Genomic DNA, 9,722 nt, shown 5'->3' with positions numbered 1-9,722 from the left:
GGAAGGCCAAATTTCTGCACAGTCCTAGCTTGGGCAGGGACACGAGACAAATGACCCTCCAGGATTGAGGCCTTTTACATTTCTGCCAAAGGAGACAAAAAATGAAAAGTCGGATGAGTCTATTTGAAAAAAAAACCAAACAGACTATTCACAGACTTTTCACAGCACCTCCTGCTAAGTAGCAAGAATTTGTTTAATTAATCCAGTCATTGATTCAATCAAAGTAAATTTATTTAGAAATATATGTTAGTTCTTAGTAAAGAAGGTATGTGTTTCATTTGGCTTTAATTTCAGATTTAAAAAAAAAAAAAAAAAGCAGGAAACAAAATTACATCTTCCTGTGTATCAGCCTCAAGAAACACTGTGTAGGATCTATCATTTTACATCAATAATCTGATTTGCATATGAGTAAGAGATTGCTCATAAAAGAACTCCCCCACCCACTGCTTGTATGTTCCTTTGCTTGTTCTTGTTTTATAGGCATACTTCAGTGTCAGGTCAGCTGTGGGAGCACAGGTGAGAGTAATTTAGCTGTGCTCCAGGGAAAGGGTGGAGCTTGACTCCACCTCCTCTAAACCTCATTTAAGGGCTGACCACCACTCAGATAGCATCTCTTGGAGATTGCTCCTTGGTGGAGATTGCCTTGGTATTTCCCAGCAAAAGCATCCATATTGGTGAGTTTTTCCCCCTGTAAATCACCTTTTGAATATCTGTTACTATCTTTGTATTATTCCATCTTACATTCAGTCATTCAGAGAGTTATAAAAAATTGTTCAATGTTAATGACTGTTTCCAGAATGGTGAATAATAAAATATTTTCTTCTATTAGGGAAGATTCTGTATTAAAATTTGTCATTGATAATTGTAGATAAGTTCATAAAGCAGTTATTTTCAAATAAATGATAAACAAAAACACCTGAACAAATCAGTGGGATAATGTAGACATGATAATTTAATCATATCTTATTACTGTGATGCCAAGTGCTCAGCCTGAACAAGCATGAAATTTAGTGATAGAAAATGGTTTTTAATTTTTCAGTATTTTTTTTTTTTAAATACTGCTTGAATTAGGGATGAAGGGAGAAAGAAGACCAGCTTTTCACATCATTGCTGTCTGAAAGTCATTTTAACTTTCTCTTCTTTTTGATGAATTTGAGTTTATTGAGATTGTTTACTTCTATATTCATTAATTAATATCACAAACTAAAACAAGGTGCTAGTAAAAAAATTCTACTAGTATCTGGAACCACATAAACTTAGACTTCCAGAGAAACATATCGTTTCATATGTGTGTTGTAAAGGAGAACTTGGCACAGATTGGGAATTGTATTTGTAAAGGTTTTATCAGTTCTTAAACATGCAAATTTTAAATATCTTATAACCTGGAAGTGTGAAGTGGAATCTGCATAACCTATTGCTTGATATTTCACTAGGTAAGAGCCCCATTCTGGTGAGTATTTTGGATTTCTGTCTGTACAAAGCAGAAGTAGCAGAATTAGTGAGAGGTGTGAAGGACATGTTGAGCTCTTCTGTTTCTGAGCTGATATGTATGAGCCATTCCTCTCACACAGAAACAGTGCAGATAAATTAATGGTCACTGTATTACAGGACTTGAAATTGATTTCAGTAGCTTCACTGTTAGGTGTCTTTCTTGCATGCTTTTGTTGAGTCTTTCAGTAAGCAAGGCCAGATGATTGTGTCTTCTATAGGAAAGATAGACTGAATATGATAAGTGTGTGCATGTTGCTTGTGTGGTACCAAAGGTAATAAAGCTGGCCTAAGAAAAAGTGTTAGAAATAATATATATTTCTCAGAATACCAAAAGTGCACACAGCAACTACTACTGCTTCACCAACAAGCCATAGGCTGGAGCTCTTTTTGAGCTACGTGGTAGTCAGGAATACTTTCTCATGAAGTTTTGCAAGATTCTGTCATTTCATTTGGTTTCTAGTCAGTAAAGAAAAATGAATAGTTGGTGGTGCTTAAAGCTTTTCTTTAACAATTATTTCCAGGTGAATTAGATGTTAGGGTTGTGCATTCTAAGATTTATTCTGACATGTTAAGAAAATATAATTAAGAAATGGAAAACCAAGCCATTCAGTAATATTAAAAAAAAAACAAAAACCAAGGATTTGTGTGTGTGGGGTTATTTGCTTATTTTTTTCCCCCAAAAGAAAACTTCTACTAGATTGTCAATACTTGTATGCTATCGGAAAATACTGTCCCATTAAGAATTCTCATCCTATCTTCTAGTGAAGAGACACTATCACCATAATTGTTATGGCCATGCAACAACTACAATGAAAGTTTGGTATCAGTGATACCACACACACACAGAAATGGCAAAAGCATAAGCTAACAAGTCTGTGCACAGACAATGTGCACACAGTATGCTCTGCAAATTCAAACTTCATGTATAAGCCAAGAGCTGAAAATGCAATATAGTATCCAGTAGATCTCCAAATCAGATTATTTTTTCATTCATGTTCTTAAGGCATTTTGAAGTACCTAATTTCAGGAGAGATTGTCTCATTTCTATATTAAATCAATGGAATAGCAACAGTACATCATTTGTTTGTGGGTGTGCTATGATGATGTTACCATCACCATTGTACATACAGCACCTGAATACACATACAGACACAACTTCTTGTCTATGCATTAAGCAATCACTACGCTGTTTACTCTAACAAGTAAATACCCATTTCAGCACAAAACCTTGGTTTTATTTAGTGGCATGGTACTCTAGCTAATACAATGTTACATCCATACTTAATTTTTCTTTTTCCTGTAGGTTACTGGTTTTGCCAGAAATAACAACTCACCTAATTACGGAGTAGTCTTAAAAGTACAGTGGATTTGGGAATTTTATAAACTTCTGTCTATGAAAATATAAGTGAGGTCACATTACTTGGGTTACCAGATTTTAAAAAGCTAAAATTGAAATAAATAATCTCAGTTGATTTTGGCTATTTCGAGTCATGTAAGGTTGTAACAGAAATAGTCTAGACATAGGTAAAGAACCTTCAAAATCAATACTGCTGGAAGAAATGAAACATATGCTGATGCAATCAAACTGAATTGAATTTCATATAAATGTTAGCAAATCTATATCAGATTATCACCGCAAAAACTTCATTTTCATTGATTTATAATGTATTATTATTGTTTCCACCAAACTGCCATAGACAGACATTTAAGCAGCTGCCAAGCGCCTTAAGGGTAAATAAAGGATATCACTGATGGTGTTAGGTTATAGAAGTTTAAGAGACCAATAATTCACAAGTGCAGCAGGTGTGATGTTCTGCATATTCCTTAGTCTTTTATTTTAATCCTGTTGTTTAAATCCTATACAGTTTCTCATGGGAGGAAGGTCAGTTGCATGTTTCATAAGGGAAACACAAAGGTTAAAGTGTGCTTTCCCTGGAGAGGTGGACGAAGTGCTTTCCTTACACAGTCAAATGAGAGAAAAATATATTAAGGTATTTGTGCACAGCCCTGTGCTAGAGACACGCTGGCATATCTATTCTTCCAAGACAGTGCAATGGAGCAGCTTCAAAGTGTAATCTAAGCTATGGCTCAGTATATGTTAAATTAGAGTACAAGGCCTAACCCCAGGAAGTTTTGATCATCTCCTACTGTCAGCTGAGTGAAACAAATATGGTTGACATATGTTCGGTACAACAAGCTGGACTGCACTGTTTTCATATCTCATTAATGCTACTGGTGTCAGCTAGATTGTTTACTCTCAAAACTGGGACAGGAAGAATATTTTTTTGAACAGTGTTTTATTTGCTCTAAGATGTGGCCAATGTTCAGAGACTGTCTAAATTACTCCTAAACTCAGAATAGATTTTAAACAAAAGAGGGTCAGAGTCAGCTTGTTTTAGTACAGTATTTCCAAACCATTGTTTCACTGAAAAAAAATGCAAAATCTTAATTAAAATTTAAACAAAAATTAATGTGAAATATTGTGTACTGAAACAACCCTTTTGTTTTCAGGTCACATAAAACAGTAAAATTAGTGAATGCAGACAATAAAATCTGTTAAACCACTGAAAATGTTTTTTTTGTTGTTGTTGTTGTTCATACAAGACCTGCTGCATGCGAGCTTTGTCTCAGCAAACTAAATGCAAAAATTGTTCCTGGTTTCCTCACATTCATAGGAGCATAATGAAGCATGCATCTGCATCAGACTCTGTTTGCTTCTTGGAAACTAAACATTCTAACTCTTTCCTCAGTTAATTGTCAATTGTTTCCTACATACCATGTACAGGAAATTGGATATATATTTTTAAAAATTTTTTAAAATGAGCTGCACCTTTAATTATCTAAGGTTTTCTCAAAATAGGCTTGAAACGTTCATGTTGATGTTAAGAAACCTCAAACCTTTTTGTTTTCTCTATACTATCTAACAAGTCAAAGTTTGGATTGTCTGTGAGTATGAAAGTTCTTTATCAAAGAGGAAAATCTATGTATTTGTTATTTTTCCACTGTTGAGGAAGGTAAAGGAAATGTTGAGAAGTACCACCATTTATTTCACTTATTTACAGACCTGTTATGTATGCATTTCTGTTTATGTAAGGCATGTACAGGAAAAAGAAGTTCTCTTGGCAAGTTCCCATCTAAAAGCATGCCCAGAAGAGATGCAGAAACCTGTTCAATAATTCAGGCAGCGATGACTTCAGAGGTATGTGTGTCTGTTATCTTCCTTGGCTCATGTGATGTCATTTTTGGCTGAGGAGAAAGCTTATGGTGAAAATCATATCAATCTGGACAGGCCAAAGTAAACTCACACACATGCATTTTGGGGTCATTTTTAGCCATCGAGATCATACAGCTATTTTAATATTTAAAGGAGAAACAAGATTTGCCATGCTTGTTTTATTTACATTTTTCTCTGTTGCAGCATGATTATTTTTGGTAATAAATTCAGCCAATAAGAAGCAAAAGGACAATTATTGCACACTAACAGCGTATGTTCACTGCCACACTAACACAGCTTTATACAAGTGAAAACCTTACACAGAGGCTAAAAATCAACAATAAATCCAATTAAGGATGTATTTGGCAGTCTCAATTTGCTTTATTGTAGGAGAGTATTTTTTACTACAAATGCCATGAGCTCACTTGGTTTTACTGACCTTCTGCAGGTGAAGGAACGGAAGCATGAAGAACTCTCTTAGACTTAGCAGTGATGTTTTATACCCAGCTCCCACACAGGATTGCGTAACTGCTGCTGTAAAGCACAGTGCTCCTTCTAGGGGCAGCCTATCATTCATAGGTGCTGTCTGGGTTTATTTCAGTTCCTATGACTTCTAAATTCACTGCATACAGTGACAACAAAAACACTTTCAAAGCAAAGCAGTCTCCTATTTTTTTCTATTTCCTATCCAACATGGTGGCTCTGGAGCATATGTATTTGCACTTGGACTGATTCCTGTTAATACCATTAGACTGAAGGCAGCATGACAAATATATTCTCTCTCGAATGGCATGAATGTGAACCATGAATGTGTAAGCTGATTTAGAGGACAGGACACCAGTTAGATACTGGGGAAACTGAGATGCAGTGTCTGCTTCAAACAATCCTTAGCTGATCTCAGGTGTAGCATGGAATCATAGAATTGTAGAAGCACCAACGTTGGAAAAGACCTCCAAGATCATCTAATCCTACCATTCACTAATGTTTCTCCACTAAGCCATGTTCCAAATTGAACAAGATTTTGAGATACACACTGTATGCATTCCTTTTTTAAAGCTGTAAATACATGGTCATAACCTGATTATAATATCCTCTAGGGAACATGAAGAGGTGTTTGCTTTAGTGGGGCCTTCATTATAATCAGATTTTCAAAGTTGATGCATTAAAATAGTGAAAACAAACATATCTGAAATTAAGCAAACAGTACATTAATAAAGATTACATCGCATTAGTCAATTATTTTTGCTTAAATAATTGCCTGTAAACTCAATGGTGTTTTAATTTCCAGTCTGTCAAGTGAGGTTGATATTTTCCTTTTTGAGATATGAACTCTGTTAATGATATAAAGAGACTCAGATAAGTGCCGCCAGATTCAGGAAAACTACAGGATTCATGCTTTGGGAGAAAGAATGAATAACAGAAACACAGCAAACCATCTGAGATAATTTATCCTGGCTGTGTATATATATATATATATATATAAAAATAGAAGATAATATATATGTTTTTATGTATTTATGTATATACATAATTATTCTGTTTTATTACACATTCTCTTTATTACTTAAAAGACTGAATGATTCAAGGAAAGGCAATACTGAAAGAGTCACAGAGTTTACAGAGTGAAAATCACATTCAGCAAGATTCAGGCATTTTGGCCACATAAAGAAATATTTATTAGTGCAGACTTTGATGAGAAAGTTGTGCACACCGATGATAGGAGCAAATAAGTATAGCAAAAAATTAGTGCTGAGGACCTGGTATTCATTGCATATAAATTCTGTTTTTACCTCAGGTTGCCGCTGGTGTGCATTAAGTGCATGCACTCCCAGACTGTGTGTTTCTGTTCATTGTCCTCAGAAAATGGTACTTAACTGAAATTAAAGTACTCATAATGGCACATCCAAAGTATTCTCAATATGGGGCTCTAAGTCATTATTTTTTTTTTAACAGAAACCAAAATCTAAACTCCATTTGTTTTTGTACTCATCATTATTTTATCTTCAAGTAAATATGATCCATTATGTGTAAACTTTCACGTGGTTTTCCTGCAACCTATTTGCAAGAAGTCTTGCAATATTTTGGTGGCATAGATTATATTTGAGCGCTAAGAAAAAGTTACACGTATTTATGTACAGAAGTATATCAAAATATATGTACATACCTAGTGAGTGACTACATGACAAGGACTGAAAAGGATCTGCACATTCAAATACAAATATTCTGTGATTACATCAAACTTTGACCTAGAAAAGAGGAATCTGATTTCTAGTGGTGAGTTCATGGAAGTTGGGGAATAGAGGCTATTCTACATCAGCAAAGATTCCTTTGTATAAGTGTGAGTGAAACAAAAAGTCAGATTATTTTTTTTTAAAGTTATTTGAGTACTACTATATGAAGGTAGTAATAACAAACCCATGAAAAAGTTGACCCGGATGTAAAGTTTCTTCATCTTCTTTAAGCAGAACAGTGCAGTCTACATCAATTTCATTTTTTATTTTTTTTTCTTGAAGTATATTGTCTATGATCAAATGTATGTAAGAGATATATTACAGAGGAAGAAGATAGAAACATATTGTGATTTTTTATTTTTTATTTTTATGAAATAGAATGCCATTGGAAAGTCAACTATATTGGAACATTTTGACATTAAATGTATTAGTTTCTGGATCCAGGGGTTTAGCTGTTAAAGTGAAAACACATTTAAGTTTTGATTATCCTCTCTCCTTACCTAAGCAGCTCTTCCATTAATGTCTGTAAGGGTTACATGCAAGGAAGGGAAAGATAATAGAATAAATAGTAATCAAAGCCTAATTGTTGAAATAGAATCCAGTGGAGTTAGGAAATGCATCACTGTGCATTTCCAGAAATGCAAAATTTTGAATTGTAATTGCAGAAAAATATTTTCACTAGAAATGCCATATGAAATGAAGAATAAATAGATGCTGGACTGACAGCTAACATATGATAAAAATAAAGCAGTTAACAAGCTCCACTGAACACAGGTGGGCAGTGAATTGAGGTGTCTTGACCTATTAACCTATACAATGTCGCTCCTGTGTAGTTTTTCAAAGACATTTTATTTATTTTTTCATTACAGATATAGTGGGAATTACTTTTCAGTATTTTTTTTTCTCCCCCCATGCTTACTGAAAACCTGAATTAGGTTTCCATTCCAATATAACAGCTCTCAGCTCTTAGAACTATGCAAGCTCCATTCTTCTACCTATTGCTGATACTACTGATAAATAGAAACAGTAGAGATAATAATATTTGAATAAGAATGTGGGTTTCTCTGTAGATTTAATTATTTCTTATCCAAATTTCTGGGCATTTATCTATGAACAGCTGAAATATATGACATTCTCAGATATTTAAAATGGAGTTAAAAAGGAGTTAACACAGTGTTAAAACATGGCAGACAGTGTGACATAAGCTATCATTTTAGGTTTAGCACTTTGAACGTATAGCCATCAGATAGGAAAATCCCTCTGCTCCAACACATATCGCTGTTGTAGAGACAGCTGTAAACAATCTCGCCCTATTGTATGTCTCTGTGCTGTGCTGCAACTGTAGATCCTAAATTTTTACAAAACAATACGGAGGGTTTGCATCATATTTGCAGAGAGCTGCTCATATTGGCTCAAATGAAGGATAAGTATCCTTCTCTCCATCCCGTAGCCCAAGCTAAATGAATGCTCTAATTCAACTTATGTATGCAGCAGCCTCCGCCATTGACTTAATGCAAACTTTGAGTGTTACCTTGGAAAAAAAAACGCTTACCTAAATGACGCCTTTGATCTCATACATAAAACCAAGACATACAGTGTAAAACATTCCCTTTCTTCCTTAACTGTGTAATTAAAATGTCTTGCATCTCTTATTGGTAAGGAGGTTTCTCTTTCACATGTTAACTATGGGTTCTATGGGTCTGTGTGCAAGTAGCCATAGTGTTCCATAGCGGCTGACCATTCAGAGCTACATTTTCTGAAAAGATTGAGGACTGTGTCTCAATTTATAGATGTTCGACGTTATACATTGCAAAAGTACCCGATTTATCAGCCAGGGTATATCATCATCTGGTAAAAAAATGAGGTTAATTGAGGATGTCCTCAGGCCAGACACCCAAAATGGTGATAATTAAATCACAGTAATTAAATCAGATTAATTTTAAACAAAACAAAGCAAAACAAACAAACAAATGAAAAAAAAAAGAAACTCTTGCTGAATAGGAATCTCAAGATACAGTCCATTACTAAAAATAATTGAGGATGTAAATTATTTCAGTAACCTATCAAATGCTATTACAGAATACATAATAAAGCTTGATGGATTCCTTCCAAAGAGGCAGCTTGAAACTGAAATGAAGCTTGTGATTTTTAAACAGAAACAAACAGGTATTTGGACCTTCTCCTTGGGCATGACACCATACAACTGAATTCACATGGTGTCCATTTACTAGGTTTACACAATTATATCTTTCTACAGTAATTAACACTATTTGCTGAGTAGATTTCTGAATTTATGTCATTATGTCTCTTCATGACTTTTTATCTTGACATGAACCTCAAACTGCTTTTTTGTAGGTATTTTCTAGAAGATTAACTGTAAGTCCTTTCACTGTGAAGTCAATTTGATTTTATTTGCATGAAGTAAGTAGGTGATATATAATTGCTCTGAATTTTATGCATTGCTTTAGTCTATATGCAGGCTGTCTGAGGGAACTCACATAGTTTGTTGTCCATAATTGTTGATGTGGTGTCTTCTATGAAATTTCTATAGTCTTCAAGGGGGAAAAAGAAGAAAACAAGAATGAAACAGCACTGTGTTTTGAGTTATAGCAGCAGCCAAATATCTCCCGAAACCGGTTAACTTACATGCATCTTGCATTTTCCTTAAGGTTAAAAAGAGCCACTTCATTTTAAAATAATGTAATAAAAACAGTGCTGTCAGGCTGAGACCTTGTCAGCCAAGACTAACCCTCAAATGAAGTTTTACAGCCAAGTTGTAAATCCTT

General features: G+C 34.5%; 1 long non-coding RNA gene across 1 annotated transcript; it reads left to right on the top strand.

Annotated features, from left to right (window-relative positions):
* Positions 1 to 613: 613 nt before the first annotated feature.
* Positions 614 to 5,497, top strand: LOC107309751. Its single transcript, XR_001553319.2, has 3 exons — positions 614 to 674; positions 4,586 to 4,690; positions 5,154 to 5,497. It is a non-coding gene; the product is annotated as an uncharacterized LOC107309751 (long non-coding RNA).
* Positions 5,498 to 9,722: the final 4,225 nt, after the last annotated feature.

The sequence above is a fragment of the Coturnix japonica genome, chromosome 2, assembly GCF_001577835.2.
Source record: "Coturnix japonica isolate 7356 chromosome 2, Coturnix japonica 2.1, whole genome shotgun sequence".
Lineage (NCBI taxonomy): Eukaryota > Metazoa > Chordata > Aves > Galliformes > Phasianidae > Coturnix > Coturnix japonica.
Note: the sequence above shows the minus strand (reverse complement) of the source record. Positions and strands in the feature narration are given on the sequence as shown.